General features: G+C 34.6%; 1 long non-coding RNA gene across 2 annotated transcripts in view; it reads left to right on the top strand.

Annotated features, from left to right (window-relative positions):
* The window catches only part of LOC310883608, a 73,452-nt gene that overhangs the window by 35,808 nt on the left and 20,201 nt on the right, over positions 1-17,443 (top strand). The window contains exons 2-3 of one of the 2 annotated variants that reach the window (XR_014573606.1): positions 4,116-4,194; positions 15,276-15,401. This is a non-coding gene — a long non-coding RNA (uncharacterized lncRNA). The remainder of the gene's footprint in view (positions 1-4,115; positions 4,195-15,275; positions 15,402-17,443) is intronic. The other variant, XR_014573605.1, reaches the window with a different exon arrangement.

Below are 17,443 nucleotides of genomic sequence, written 5' to 3'. Positions count from 1 at the left end.
AGAAAAGAAAAGAAAAGAAAAGAAAGAAAAGAAAAGAAAAGAAAAGAAAAGAAAAGAAAAGAAAGAAAAGAAAAGAAAAGAAAGAAAAGAAAAGAAAAAAAAGAAAAGAAAAGAAAAGAAAAGAAAAAAGAAAGAAAAGAAAAGAAAGAAAAAGAAAGAAAGAAAGAAAGAAAGGAAAGGAAAGGAAAGGAAAGAAAAGGAAGGAAAGGAAAGGAAAGGAAAGGAAAGGAAAGGAAAGAAAGGAAAGGAAAGGAAAGGAAAGGAAAGGAAAGGAAAGGAAAGGAAAGGAAAGGAAAGGAAAGGAAAGGAAAGGAAAGGAAAGGAAAGGAAAGGAAAAGGAAAGGAAAGGAAAGGGAAAGGAAAGGAAAGGAAAGGAAAGGAAAGGAAAGGAAAGGAAAGGAAAGAAAGGAAAGGAAAGGAAAGGAAAGGAAAGGAAGGAAAGGAAAGGAAAGGAAAGAAAAGAAAAGAAAAGAAAAGAAAAGAAAAGAAAGAAAAGAAAAGAAAAGAAAAGAAAAGAAAAGAAAAGAAAAGAAAAGAAGAAGAAAAGAAAGAAAGAAAAGAAAAGAAAAGAGAAAAGAAAAAAGAAAAGAAAAGAAAAAAAGAAAAAGGGAAATAAGAAAAATTCATTATGGAAGTCAATAACATTTCCAATTAAAGGGTGCCTTCCATGTTTTTGGAGTCAATCCATCAAGGTTAAAGCTTAAAAATATGACATCTGACAAGCTTAAAATATGACACCTGACAAGCTTAAAAATATAACATCTTTAAATTTTAAGACCACTAAAATCGTAGTTATAATATTTATGGGAAAGTTAATTAAAACACTGTATCTACATTAAATTAAATATCATACTTTGAGTACAGAGCCAAAATAGGATAAAATTAGTATATTTGTTAAGCCAGTGGATTCTGAGGTGTCACTTATACATCAGAAAATAATTTAAAGTATAAAAAGTTCCAGATTAGCTATATCATAATCAACTAAACTACCAGGTTACACTTGGAATTAGTGTAATATTTACTATTCTATAAAAGAGAATAGTAGAAAGAAAAAAGAGTACTAATGCTCTTTTGAGTAGTAGCTGTCGTAATGTTTACCTGTTGCTTTCATGATTGTCACTACCCAATAATTTTTACTATGAAGCTTGAATTTAGCAGTTGTATGTTTTACATGACAAACATTCATACAAATAAGTTTGTGGCTGACGTACTACCTTTCTAGTGATATTTCAGAACATAGCTAACCCTTCATTTCTACCTGCTCCTTCTATGTTGGCAGACGGAATGGGACAGGAATACACAAAAAGGTGTACAAGATTGGCAGTGTGTGATTGATGAGTTCTCTCATTTGGTCCTCTGAGGCTACTTTGGTCCAGACACGTGGTCCGTGCCTGCATGTTTTTGTTCTGAGAATGATAGTTTTACAAAATCTAGAAGATGGATGTATTTATCCTGTTTTCTCTTTACTTCTTCACAAATACCTATGGAGATAATGATAATTACAACAATAGAACAATTTACATTTATATAGAAACTTCTATCACAAAAAGAAGAACTGTGCACACAAATTAGCCCACCAAATGTGACCTTCACCCATGGAAGGAAATATAATAGCTCTTTTAAGAGCACACTCTCAGCACTGCTATCTTGAACATAAGCATATGAATTGTAGGACAGTGCTTGTAACATTTCATCCTATTTACAAACTAAGCACAACATTTCAAAACTGCTGTGAAAAAAAAAAATCAATCAATCAATACAATGTTGTTTGGCATACAGTTTCTTAGAAAGATAGAAAGATAAAGCTTTCAGACCTCAAAATGATGTCAGTTCTGGTACTCAAATAATTCAAAAATGTACTATGTCTAATTTAGTACACAATGTTATCATACAGCCTTGATAATGAAACACCCCCATGACTTCTTCAAGACATTAAAGCATGGAATTGGGAGTGGAAATCAGGCAAATTTATATTCCCAGCTCTAATTCCTAAATCATCATAACATTTTGTGTCATTATGCTGGACTGCTTGTTCTGGATGATGTGCATCATGTCTGATCTCTGATACCACTTCTTTACAGATCCTTTGTAAGAGGACTTATGTGTCTGCCTCGTCTGCATCTCACAGTGTATGGATAAATAACACCATTACCTTAAATAATATATCTCTTTTCATCAAGCTACAAACATAAATAACATGATCACATAGAAGGTGTCTTTATCAGTAGTAAAGCCAGTGCTACATGGGAAGGATACTCTTTGGAACTACTTAAACAAATTGTTTTAAAACACTTCAGAACTCTTTACTGTTTTATAACCAATTCTTTCTACCCTGAGGCATAAAAAGAAAAGTCTTAGTGGCATGGCATGATGACATATTGTGGGGGTAGCAGGGGTTAGCTTTGTTTATCAAGAAAAAAAGTAGTAAGTCTAGCCCCATTTATTGCCATCGGAATTTTATTGCCTGTTTCAGAAAGTTTCTTAAGCAGCTCAGTTTTTGGTAGCAAACTAGTTTTCTTTTTGTCCTTGAATCTCAAAGCACCACAAAGAATGGAAAATGAAGCAGTTTTAAATGAAGTGCATATCACTTAGCAGTGTCATAAAATAACTGGATATTTCCTATATTGCTATAGAAGAAAAAGATTTAGCTCCCTGTAATTCTCTGGAGGTGATGGAGCTACAACAAAGTTCTAAGCAGAGTTCATTGCAATCATACTTACAAGGCTAACTGTGTCTGATGCATCTTTGTCAACTTCTCTGGTAACATTTACTGCATCTAAAAGCTCATGGAGAAAATATGGAAACCCTGTGTTGTCAAAGGGTTTGCACAGCTTCAAGGGTTTTGATTTATTATAAGAATTTTGTAAGCAGTCCCTTCATCTGCTAGACCTGATTTTTTCCCTCTAAAAGGACTTCTGAATAGAAATGGAATTTTTCTCTAAAATGCCCTAGCACATTTTCTAAGATAACTATACTCTTTGTTTGTTTGTTTGTTTTCTTTTTGTCTTTTGTTATTGTTATATAAAAGGGTACTGGATTATGTGGAAAGTGATAAAGATTAATATTTGTTATCAACTAAGTTCAAGCCAAAAGTTCCATGAAAAAACATTATTTATAACATTGGAATAAATGTCTTACAGCTATAGGAAATGTTTTCTGTTATTCAGGAGTGGAACTTTTAATGATAATTGTCTAAAGCATGGCTTTCAAACATTTTAGTAAACTAGTAAGGACAAGAAATAATCTTGAAAAAAATCTTTCTTGTCAACAAAGTACTCAAAGTTCTTACTATTCTTTTTTTCTCCTTGTTTGTTGTCATTTCATTACATTTTATAACTAATTGAATGAGTGATAACATTTTCCACTTGATATGTCCACTGATAGTGAATGAGTCATTCACCCTGCCTTCTGTCTCCGTTAGGTGGCAACCCATAGCTGTTGTGATTCCATCTTGTGAGAAAACCTCCATCACTAATTTCACATTTCCTGTGCCCCTGTAAGCTGGAATGTGTATAATAATAACTCAGTTCTCTCTAGATGTGATTTTCTTGCCTTTCATATTAGACTTGTGTTGGCTACTTCTTTATTTTAATGAATTTGTGCTCAACCACACTTGACTCATGAGAACTGGAAAAAAAGTAAGTAGCTAATGAAGGTTAATTAAAAATAAGTTAGAATACAAAACGCTCATTTTGGAAATTAATTTCCAGCACCAAACCATTTCTGATCAGTACCTGAATCATTTAATAAGTCTTCAAGACAATCTGGATTTAGAAAAGACTAATTGTTATCTCCAAGATCTTCACAAAATATGAAGATTACTACATTATGGAAAAAAATTATATTTCTACTATTATGGTTAGATTTTTAAATTAGTTCAGCATACTTTTTATGTTTGCTCCCAAAGTACTGAAGGCTAGTCATATTCTGTACCATGCCAGCAAAAAGTTAGAAGAAAGTGATTAGTCCCCTCTATTCAGCACTTGTAAAAGCCCTTCAAGAGTATTGTGTCCAGTATAGAACTCCCCAGTACAAGGGAAATATGGACATCCTGGAGCAAGGTCAGCCAAGGACCTCCAAAGAGAGCCTCAGAACTGTGTCTTTTCATCTTGCAGGAAACTGAAGGTGGTCTTATTATTGTCTTCAACCACCCAATGAGTAGTTATAGAGAAAAATGGATCCAGACTCTTGAAGGTGAGCAGCAAAAAAAGAGAAAACATCTGAAAGCTGCAGCAAGGGAAATTCCAGATAGATATTGGGATATTTGGGGGGGGGGGGGGGGGGGTGCACTGGAAATCATAACAAGGTCGATCAAACACTGGAAGAAACTGTGGAATCTTCATCTCTGAAGAAACCATAACTATAAAACCATAACCATAAAGAAATAATAACTAAGCAATGTTCTAAGTAACTTAATGCGATTTTGAAGCTGGCCTTCCTCTGAGCAAGGAATTGGACCAGATAAACACTAGACGTTCCTTCAGAATTACTCTGTAGTTCTATTTGCCATATTATATCCAATTCTTATACACCTATCCATTTCCAAAGTTATATATAACATAGAAGACCTTAAGATTTTTTTGTTGTTCTGTTTTCTTCATCATTTTGGTTTTAGATCCTCAATTCTGCATTTTCTCCTCACTAAGCTATATACTTCCACTGAATTCTCAGTATGGAACAGATGTTTGCTCTGCATCAACAATACTGACTTAAATAAACCCACTAAAAGGTATTTAGATACAAATGGTAATACTACCTCTTAAAAACAAGTATTGATTTTTATCCAAAATACCATATACAGATACACAGAATTTAGAATTTTCTGTTGCTTATTTTTGACCAAAGTCTCTCCCAGCCCCCAAGTCCAATTTACACTTCAGGTTCATATCCTAGCCTATTTCCAGAGGCTCTAGGCTGAGTCTCAAACGTCCTTTCCAAATCCAGCTCTCCTGTGCTACATTGACAAAGACTACTGATTTTTAAATATATTCAGTAATCTCCTTCTTCTTAACCTGTTTAGAAGAAAAACTCAAGTTCTTATTTACAACCACAGCAACTGAGTGATAACCAGGTAGGAGGCCAAACTGGGAGCTGAACCTCGACATTCAGAATACATTTAGTGTTTCATCGTTTGCTTTTTAACAAAGGGTAGAATGTTCATAATTTGTCAGCTGCTATATATTTTGATTTGTTGGTAAGGGAAGTTCAAATTACTGTGAAATAAATAGTAGTCCTAGAAAAATCCCAGTTTATGCAAATCTATCTGAATAAGAATTCAGTGGAAAGTCTGCCTATTTATAATTCTGAGAATTTGTTAAAGAATTGCCCTTCATTCTTATGTCACACATGCCATAATACATGTGCTATACAGAGCACTGGACAAACCTTAAAGGGGAATCCAAACTGATGTTCATTTAGTGTCCTTCATAGACCAATACTGGGAAGCAGTTCTGAAATGATAGGTCTAAAGATTATCTGTTTGAGAGAATCTCAAGAGACTTGTCTCTTCCTGGCACCCACTGGAATCAGGAAACACTTTCGCTGAATTATTAAACCCATTTGCCTCTGAAATTTGTGCCTCAGTCATGTTTTGAATAAAGTATGTATATTTCTTCTCTATTTGCATGTGCATTGAAATAGAATTTTTAGATGCCCACAGGATTCTCAGGGTGGAGACAATGCATTGTCTGAAGCTTCCAGTCTCTTTTGTTCTGCTCTGACTTTTGGAGTAGTCTGGCTATGTGAATTCTCACACGATATTTATTACTACTGGATCTGTAGCTACATGTCTTCATAAAAATTATTTTAAACAATCTTAGGTACTGAGATAGATTAGGTACTGAAAGAGGAAACCTATTCAAAAGAAAAATCAATTGTTCTGTTATTTATTGGACAAAGGAAAAGGTTCTCTGTTTTCCCTGGGAAATTATACCTTGATGTTTTATAACTGGGGAGTAGCTACTGGAAAGAGGCACTGAAAGACAGAATCCTCAACTAGGCATCAGGGAACTAAAAACTTTCTTGGGAAGATCTCAGTTTTTATTAATATATAACTGTATTCCACACTGATATTATGTTTAGTTTCAGTTTCATACAATTAAGAAAACAAAGAAAAGAAAGAGTACGCAGAAAAAGAAAATGAAATATGGATGAAATTAAAGGTTAAGGAGAGTCAATGTTAAATTGTAAATGATCTCTACTGGTATGAAAAACTGTTTATAAAGTAAAACAAAATCATTCTAAGGAAAACAGAGACAACCCAGTTTGAAATTCTATTGTTAAAACAAATCTCAATCAATCAAATGATTAATGCTACCTTCGCAACTTGTCAGTTACAAATGGCAACAACCAGAATCAATGGTATATAATTTGTCATCTCTTTGAAGGCTCAAAGATTGTTGATAGGCAAAGTACCAATGAAGCTAACAATTGTTGAGTAAAACATGATTAATATTCTGCTCCATGATAATTTTCTTTCTTTAAAGAAAAAGACAGTGTTTCAATCAAATTACAGTTTTGTCCTTCCAAGGACACTATAAATCACTAATATGTTCAGATGTTCACAGAAATCTTTGAGCAAATTTATTCGCTTATAAACATCTGAAACTTCACATGCTGTGCTTTAGGAACTATAATAGATATTCCCGCCCGAGTACTTTCTATCATAAATTTTATATAATATTATGTAGTTGTAGGAAACTTTGCAAATTAACATAACTGAATTTTGATCAATGGATGATAGATTGTGATAAAATAGGAAGATTCCCTTAACCTTTCTATAATATTAGGAACTGAAAATCTTAAATATTTATTCAAATCTTATCCAAGCATATGTAATAAGTTAGTGGGTTGAGTCTTTGTTGGCACACATGAGCTGAACAGTACTTGAAACTCTGAAACATAGAACAAATTGAATTTTCATTAACCATTGATGTTGCTTGTTAATGATGCACTGAATCTGGAATTTTAAAGTGTGGTGGTTTTTTTGTTTGTTTGTTTGTTTTTTGGTTTTTTTTTTTTTTCATCCCACCTGAGAGTAACTGTTTGTTTGATTATTTGATTATTTGTTTACTTCTAAGCAATGAGTCCTACAAGTAGCAACTTGCACTAGCCATGCCCAATTTCAGCTCAGAAGTTCTAATTTCCAACTTTTCCTTAGAGGTTTTGGGGCCTGTGATGCATTTACATTATGTTAAGGTAAAGAACAGTCTCTTTAGTCCATGGGTTATCCTTGAAAAATTACTTTTTACAACTTCCTTACAGAGTAACTTGAGTTACCAAAACCATGAGACTTGCTGTGGACAAGCAAATAACCACAGCTCATGTTCATATGAAAACTGTACGAGTGGGGTTACTCTGTTGATGTGCCCTTCTCCATATCAGTTTTTTCCAGGGACTACTGGAAACATCAGTACTTAATACTATATTTTAATGCCTTCTTATAAAGTCTGCATATACTTCTGTGTGGCATTGTTCTCTTGAGTACAAATTACTGTACTTAGCCTAAGCCTGCAAAATATCATGCTAGACAACTGCAGAGCCATCTGGCCATAACTGACTGGATCTAGAGCCCTCACCTCTTCTGGAAGTATTTCTTTTTGTAGCATAATTTATGTGAGACAGGCTCTGTTTACTGTGTTATATGAATTCTTTTTTTCTGTCAACAGATCCTTGAGTTGAATGAGGTTTTTAAGCATTAGTAATGCAAATGATGAAAGATTTACGACCTGCCCAAAGAAGCACTGTTTAACTGTAGAAGTACTGCTTCAAGAGAAAGCTAAATCCTGATAAAAGTAAGACCACCAGTGAAAGAAGTTAATGAACAAGATCATTTAGGAGCTGCATAGTAGTGCACCTGCCCTTAAGGACTGAGGAGGTCAGGGTCAGGGAGCTATGCTGAATTAAGAAAACTAGCTGGGAAATGAGGACATGATTGTAACAACCAGTAAGTGGCACAACTGAGGGAATGACAAAAAAGGGAATTGTGTATGTTACTAGCTTTGTATCAGAGTGATTTTAGGGGGGAAGCCTGTAGGAATGCCTGTACAGCATGAACAGGAGGACTAGCTCTTTTAGACTAGAAGACATAAGTATTATGAAACTACTTTCTTTGGTAGTTAGATATAGCATATTATAAGGTATTTTATTCAGAACTTAGTACAAGTTCAGTATATCTTATCTACTTATGGTAGCAGTAAATTCTAGGATTATTCTCTGCAATGGGATTTATTGTCTAAAAAGTAAACTTAGGAACATTTTTTTTATTATTTTCATAGAATCACAGAATCATAGAGTCATTGAATCATAGAATCATAGAACCATAGAATCAGAGAATGGTTTGTGTTGGAAAGAACATTAAAGATCATCTAGTTCCAAACCCCCTGCCATGGGCATGGATACCTTCCACTAGATCAGGTTGCCCAAAGACTCGTTCAACCTTGAACAATTCCAGGAATTTGACATGCACAACTTATCTGGGAAACCTGGTCCAGTGCCTCACTACCAGTGAAAAATTGCCTCCTTATATCTAATCTAAACCTACTTTTTTTGTTTGTTTGTTTTTTAGTTTAAAAGTGTTATGCACTTCCTGTCTCTCACCATCTTTCTCGTAGGTCCCCTTTAAGTATTGGGAGGCCACTTCTCTTTGTCTCCCTGGAGCTTTCTCTTCTCTAGGTTAAATAACTCCAGATTTCTCAGCTTTTCTTGGCAAGAGAGGTGCTCCAGCCTTCTGATCATCCTTGTGGCCCTCCTCTGGACTCACTTGACCAGGTCTATGTCTTATGCTGAGGGTCCCAGAACTAAATGTAGCACTCCAGATGGGGTCTCATGAGAGTGGACTAGAGGGGAAATATCAACTCCTTCAACCTGCTAGCTACACTTTTCTCTGCAGCCCAGAAAGCCAACTGGATCCTGGGCTGTAAGTGCACATCACCATCTCATGTTGAGCTTTTCATCCAACAATACCCCCAAGTACATTTCCACAGGGGTACAGTTTCCACTCATCACTTAGATTGTATTCATGTTTGGGATTGTCCTGACTCAGGTGCAGGATCTAGCACTTGGTCTTGCTGAACCACGTATTATTTGCATAGGCCCATCTCTTGAGGCTGTCAGGATCCGTCTGGATGTCATTCCTTCTCTCCAGCACGTCAACTGCACCACTCATATGAGTGTCATCTGCAAACTTGCCAAAGGTGCACTCAATCCCACTGTCCATGTCACCAGCAAAGTTGTTAAATAGTGCCAGTCCCAATACCAACCCCTTAGGAACACCACTCATGACTGGTCTCTACCTGGAAATCAAGCTGTTGACTGCAATTCTGAGTGCAATTATCCAGCCAATTCCTCAGCTACCAAGTGGTCTATCATCAAATCCATGTGTCTCCAATTTGGAGACAAGGATGTAAGGATGTCATGTGGGACAGTATCAAATGCTTTACACAATAATTTATTTTATTTTGGTTTGAAAGTAAACATGCTAGAGCAGACCTAATATAAAATGCTGTATTTTTCATTAGTTTTAGTTGAGTAAATGAGTGCAGGTGAAAGCTTTGGGCTGCTGTATAGACTACAAACAAACTGCTAAACTATTTTAGATTCATTTCTTAAAGCAAATACTGAAAGTCAGATAGATGAAGAGGTGAGGAAGCGAGATAAAGTAAATACAAAGGAACTTTGTTGCACAAAGTGCTGATGCAACTAAAATGTTATTAAGACAGAGATTTGTTCTGCAGCAATCTTTGATCCTATTACTTCAGCTTGAAATCTGGGCTGTGGAAGGACTATCAGTAACCAGAGATATGGTACATTTTGGGTTTATCTTCTGCTTGTCAGGATTCATGTCAGTAGGTCTGATATCTGCAACGCAAAACATGGAGTAAATAGGAAAAAGCAAAGAAAGAGATGAAATAAATTAAGAAAAGGCAGTCTTATTTATGTTTTAATTGGAGGTTGTCATTTTCAGCGTCTCTAGAAAACTATTCAGACTTCTATAGTCACTCCTCTGGAATTCTTCAAATGTGCCATTTGCTCATAAAAATTAAGAGCTTAATAACTGTGTAACAGCCTTGAACTGTCTTTAAAATTCAAGTTGTAAAAACTTCTTACTCCAGGCATACTCTTTCTATAACTCTATCAGAGCATAAATGAGGGAGCATTAGGAACCTTGCAAAAGGTAGTCTTGCAAAGCCTACAACCCTGATATAACCATGGCAGTAATACCATATAACACCTGGAGAACTATAACAGAAGTACCAGAACAAGAATTAGAAAACCAGAATATCAGAAACACTTGAATCAGAACTATCAGAATATCAGAAATAGCAGAACAGATATGAATATAAAAAAGCTGGGACCAAGAAGTAAAATGATTAGGAACAGGTTGTTTATGTAGAGAACAGGAGAAATAAGAGCTGGACAAATTCTAAACGGGATAGTAAGAAAAGCAACCTGTTGTAACCAGTGAGGCAGCTCTGAACTTCATTACCACAGTCTAATCAAGACAGTAGCAAAAACATTTTGTTACTTACTCTGCTAGTAAAGATTTTATATTCAGAGTATGCTTGAATTCTTTCCATATTTGTTTTGATGATTTGTTTCTCCAATATGCTTTGAACAATCAGAAATCAGTGTAAAGACAGAAGAGAAGACCTGCGACCATGGTTGGCATTACAGACTTTTACAAATGTCATGTGCACAGTTTCTGCTCTGAAGTTTCTTTATTGTTTCTCTGTTTCTTTTCTTAAGCATTTTCTATGGCAATAAATGTATCCTCTCTGGTGTTCTGTTTAAAAGAATCAGAGCTCAGCAGAGCAGACTGCCAACCAGCCATTAATTTTGGAAGATAAAAATGATTTTGAATTTATTTTTCTAAGCAGATAGCTTTATGAAACATAAAATTGGGGAGATTTTCAGAATAATTCAGTGATTCATTGCAGTGCCTACACAAATCAGAATTTGACAGTTAAAAAAAATAAGTAAATTAAAAAGCGACATATTTTAGCAGCCAGTGACATAGTGGTGTTTTGTCTGTGTATATGACTGCTATAAAAGTGTATATGTGATATATAATTAGAAGTCAATTGTCTACGAGTGCTAAAAAAAATCCAGAATGAATATTCATGTTATTTCATTCCACTTTTTAATAAATGCTCTCATATATAAAATACATAAATAGAAATGAATTGTGTGTGAGTTTTGAATTTTTTTTCCCTACATTTATCTGAACAAAGTTATTTTAAATTTTCAAATCTGCTGAATAGTTTCATCTGAAAAATAAAACACATAGAATCAGAAAACAGCAATGCAGTCATGGCTGGCATCTAACCAGAAACGCAAGAACTTCTGAAAACATTTTTATTATTGTCCTCTACATTTCTGTTACCTGAAGTTAGAAGTAAGTGAGGGATATTGGTCTGGGTATAGGAACTGTCTCTTCTTCCTCACTGACTGTAGCTGGGTTGGAGCTCTGCTGAAAAAGAAATACAGAAGGACTACTCAGACAAATGTTTCCCCTCCAAAGTACTACATTACTGATTCAAGAGATATCAAATAGATGTAACTCACGAAATGAAACAATGCTCCATATGTTAATGCCATGTAAGCAGTAATGTTAACTACTTTACCCATTAATCTTTGCTTTTCTTAGCTCAGGCTGAAACTTCCTGGATGTCATCCCAGGCCCATCTTCTCCCTCAATGGAAGTGTAGCCACAGAAAGTGCTCAGCTCTGCTCATGCACCTTTAGTCTGAGGCCTGAATTCTGAAAAATTGCATATATATTTTTTTTTTTCCCTAACAACACAGGTGTCTTATCAAGACCACTACATTTTCTTTTATTGACCTGACAACCTTGTTTGAATTACTGGTGTGACACTCTAGGAACAAAAGCAATACTTGCTGAGGAAAAAATTCTTAAAGGATGATACAACTTGTTGAATTAATGATATCCTTGATCTGTAACACTAAGGCTCTGCTTGCTAGCTGTGACAGGAAAAGAAAGAAGGACTACTGGTTTCAGTTTCCCAAAATAAATAATGCTTTTTTATAGCAGCTGCAAGAAAAGAATAAAGAAACTAAAGATCATAAGACAGGTCACAGCATACTCAGGGAGACAAGCTATTAAAAACAGTTCTGTCTTTCTGCAGTTTTTCCAGGTCACTTTCCCTTCATTCATTATAAGTAGCAACATTTACATGAAAATAGGATCTTGGTTTCTCACGAGTTTATCTGCTCTTGGTAATTATCCTCTTGAAGTCATAATCCTGGTTTCTGCAGTAATTAGGTTTTCCATGAGTTTTCAATGGTTCTTCAAGGTGAGCACTGGCTAGGCTGTAATCCAATAATAGTATCCCAAAACCATCAAGATCAAATTTCGATATAGAAGCTTAAAATCATATCTAAGGATATATGAGTCTATTATTATATCCATATGTAGACAGCAGAAAGATGATATTTTTTAATTGCTGATGTTGAAAACTCATCTGTGACAGACTTACTATTCTTGAAAATCCTGTTATCCTGTTACTTACTAACGTTTCTAAATCTAGACTTTTTTTTTTTTTTTTTTTTTTTTTTTTTAGATTATGGTGACCTACTTTAAATAAGAGCTGTAGTGTAGCAAGGTGACTCAACTGTGAATGAGTGACAGAATATAATTGTAGAAATTAATCAATTTAATCCAGAAATATAAATGTCATTCCAAACTTGGTTTGAAAATACAGATATTTTATCTATCATGATATATATATATATATATATTTTAAAACTGAACACAGAATGTCAACTAATTGAAGCATATTATTCCTGCACAGAAGGACTCTGTGACTCTACTACCCAACAAGAAGATCATGGGCCACAAAGATATGGCAGAATATCAGCTCAAAAATGGATCTAGAGTTGTTAAATCATATACATATACTTGAATTTTCTATATTTCTAAATGGAAGCAAACTTTTAATTGGCATAACCAGCAGGGAAAATAGTTCACTATGTTGTTTGTGTCATTTCAAATTCTTGCCTCTGTTGCAAACAGTATGAATTCATTGCAAATGTAAACATCTCTTTTATCAGGTACTATCACTTTCTATTCCAAATTCAGAATTTACAGTAATTGTCACAGGACATTTTGCTGCAGATATAGACCAGTTATGGATGAAGGGTACTATGTCTTTCCTAGTATACACTTGGTATTCAGTAGAGTAGAACACAGCAAAACAAAGAAACAAAAACAAACAAACAAACAAACCCACAGAAACTGTAAAGGTAACAATACTGTCAGATACATCGTTGACTACTTTTGCTAGTTTGACTCTACTGCTTGGCATTATCTAGGCTACTTTGGGTCCAAAACATTACATTCAAATATTGCTCCAGGACCACAATTCTTCTCAGTTGAGCTGTGTCAATTAGCAATGACTTGGCACCAAAACCCATTATATAACAGACCTGGCCAAGATTCATGACCTGTAGATTATCTTGGAAAATAATATAATTCTGAGATCTCATCTGTATCTTTGCCATGTTGTGAGATGGATATTAACACATGACATAAAGAATGCCTTAATGATATTTAAAAATTCTAAAGCTGTTGAATCTGATACCGATTCCATGAACAATATATATTATATATATATATATATATATATATGTTCTAAAAAACACTAGCACCGCTCCTGTAAAGGAAAAAGAAGAGAGAAGCAAATAAGTCTCAGATAGACAAGTCCGCAGTAGATAACCATTATTTAGCATGCTAAATATAAGTAAAGTTAAGTTAAAATAAAATGGATTTTAAATAGAAAAAGTTCATTAAAACTATTCAGAAATATAGTTAACCATGTAACACATTTCTTTATTTTTCTAGAATGCATTTGTTGGCTATTTGTTGTTTCCTTAAATACTTGTACATACCCTGATCTATTCTGAAAGTTTATTACATATCTCAGTATATTAAATTTTCAGATTCATTGAGAATTCTAGTCCACAGTAAAATTGTGTTTGATTCGACTTACTTTTCAGTGAAAACTGTAACAGTGCTTAAAATGTATGCGCAAGAAGTGTAATTTTTTTTTTATAGTATACATTTTTATATCTAATTAGGAAATCCAAAGACTAAAAATGAACCAAAGAAAACAATGTTTTTAGCACTAACTTTGAAGTGATTTTTTTTAATGTTCACCAAATTGCTATTATTTTTATTATTATTATTATTTATTTTTTTTAGCTAAATATTGTTCGTGTTAAGATGATTCGCAATAATTAACCCAATTATTTAACTTACACAGTTACTGCAGGCACTTTATAGGTTTGATGTTTTACAAGGTGCTGAACAATCTGGCCTTGAATTAGTTAAACATCTGCTTAACTTTAACCACATAAGGGATCCCACCGGAAATTTTGCAGAATAAAGCTCTTCATCAACCAATATTTGAGCAAGTAGTCTTTTCCCTGATTTATCTACTGTTTGATATCAATCAAGATGTCTTGTTCTGAAATTACATTTTTAACTCTGCATATCAATCAAAACCCTCAAAAAGTGAATATTGCCTTCAGTAGCTGATACTGAAGTTTATTGGTGGGATCAACCAAATGTAATTCGGATTTCTTTCCTTCATTTATTTGTTTGTTTTTACTGCACTTTCTGGAAGAAGGAGTCTTAAGAAACCACCAGTATTTTGAATCCCTCATGGGGATTCAGAAGGTAACTTCAGATTGCTGTAACAGAATTGTAAATGTTTTTGTATTTTTTTTTCCCAAGCATTAGCCTTACTTATTAAAAACAAAACCAAAAGAAAAAAAAAGGCAAAACAATGTAAGATTTACTGATGAGATTTAGACTTTTACTTTTATTTCTTCTTGTTAAAGTCACACAAGTAATCGGACACAGCTGCATGCAACTTGTCTCTGATTCCATTAGTTATTGCACTAATGTTATGGTGAGGTGTTGAAAGAGACCTGCCCCCAGGTTATGATAAGCCCTGTCCCAAGTATTTCCAGGATGCACTGTCCACATTATTTGTATACAATCTAAGCAGAAATTAAAATGATTTTGGAGAAATATAGGATCAGTACAGGTGAAGTAACATAAAGGAACAGATTCTGTAATGGTCAGTTAGTCTCTTTTCACCTGTTTTATATTAATAGACCACCATGGCTGCACCACTTTAAATGCTGACACGAGAGGATCTGTTCATGCTCTGTTTAGGAAATAATAATGATTTTAGGGAAGAAAACCTCACTTTTCCTCACTTTTTTTTTTCCTTTTTTTTTTTTTTCTAGGGTCCAGGAACTGTGTGCACAAGCAATGTGAGAAAAGAGGGACAAAAAAAGTTGTAGGACACAGCTGAGGAATAGAGAATCTCACATTGCCTCGGCTGTTTAATAAGTGTTTGTAATAATCACTTGGTAAGTAGCTTCAAAGTCATAAATAGGCAAATCTTACCACTGACTCAATGAGCGAAACTGCTTAAACTGAATGATAATCCAGTTTCTGTGACATGTTCCTATTGGAGAGAGGACAAGTACTGAAGTCTACATATAGAATGATAGAAATGCTGGTTGGAAGAGGCTTTCAAAGATCATCTAGTCCAGCCTCTACTGAAAGCAATACAATGTCCAACACAGGTTAGAACAGATGTGACTTTCACAGCAAAAAAATTTAAAACTCTAGGGATGGTTTAAAACTCTGTTTAGGGATGGTTCTAAAACTCTGGTTAACCTGTTTCAGTACTGTACTATTCTATTTGTAAACTGATCACTTTTTTCACAATATCTAACCTAAACCACTTAAATCATGGTTTGCTGCCATTATCTCTTTCCATGTCATCTGGCACAAATGAGAAGAGTTTGTTATTTTTTAAGTACCTTTCAAGTTTAAGGTAAACTACCTTTCAAGTTTAAGGTAGATATTAAGATTTTCTGGCAGGCTTCTACCAGATTAAAGTCCACTTGAGATAGTTTTTCATCACAAATCATGTACGTCCCTGATCATAGAATCAATTAGGTTGGAAAAGACCTTCAAGATCAAGTCCAACTATCCACCTAATACTACAGGTCCAGCAATAACCATGACAATTATTGTGCTTCTATTGCAACAGTCTCAGGTGAATCTAGTCTAAAAAAGTCCAGCTGTTCTACACATGTAAAGGAGTGCTAGAACAGTGGCAGGGTTGGTGTTGCAAGTCATGATGAGTCATGGACACAAGGTTAGCCTAAAATTATTGGCCTTCCTTACGTGTAGATAAAGGTGAGTGTTCTTGCACTATTTATAGACTGAGTAGAAAAAAATAACTGCAGAATTTTGTGCCTAGTTTTACCAACTTGGCATTTAAATTCTTCAAGTACACTGAATGTAAAATGTAAATGGTGAAATGAATGCAGAACATCTTTTGAATGCAATATGATTCACAGCCTTACAGCAATTTACAGAAGATAGTTCCTAAGACTTCAGGAGAATCCCTGAAGTTTCCTTGTACTAATCCCTCAAAATCGTCGTTTTTATGTTCACCCTTTACAGCTGATCACTTGTTCTTTTTCTCAGTGCTTATCCTTTGGGCTAGAGCCATAGCTAGTAAAAATTGAAGTCTCCACTTTGTGCAAATGGAGGATCTGTTCCACAATGTGATCATACAGATATTTTCTGACTAGAAACATTACCTGACTGTGATCAGTAACATTAAAGTCATACAGTACTTACTGAAGATCATGCACTACAGCTTACAGAATTCATTATCACATTTTCAAATTAAATGTCTTTTAATTATCTGAAGTCTCCTCACAATAATTTTGGTTTTATAATATTCTGATAAGGTTTCTATGTCAAAGTGCATATAGACTTCCATATTTCTCCATCTCTCTGCAAGATAAATCTCCAGCTTTCCTTTCCAGGGTGCTGTGGTTTCTTTGCTTTATTAGGACATTTTTTATGAAGAAAGCTTCAGTTTTTAAGAGCACAAACAATTCTATTGCAATTAAGTAGGTCTATCATTAGTCAACACAACACATGAAAGCAAAAAACTGGGAAGGTGAAAATCAGCAAAACTGAACTGAAGGAAAAATATATTTGAGCTCTTTTTCAGGAACTGTTGTTAGCTATCCGAAATTAGAATGGAAGTTGCATTTCTTACTGTGCAATGATGATGACGAACAGAAAGGAGCTTGACTGTGCATTGCTGTGACTAAAACACTCCACAATGCACAATGCATTAGAGACGATGGCCATAGGCATTGGGCATGTGAAGCTCATGGAAGAATATAGGTAGAGACCATGTCTGTCTGGAAGAAAGTTTAACACAAAGGGGATCTGAGCTAGCCAGACCACCATGAGTGAAGCATACACACGGCTCAGCCAAATGTAGTGTGTAAACTAACAAAGCAAAGTGAGCAACTATCAAAGTGAACTTTGAAAAGAGCAACAGGCTTGAACTGGCTTCAACCCACAGATTTCT

This window comes from Anser anser (genome assembly GCF_964211835.1).
Source record: "Anser anser genome assembly, chromosome: 1".
In the NCBI taxonomy this organism is placed as follows: domain Eukaryota; kingdom Metazoa; phylum Chordata; class Aves; order Anseriformes; family Anatidae; genus Anser; species Anser anser.
This window is presented reverse-complemented; position numbering and strand designations above follow the sequence as displayed.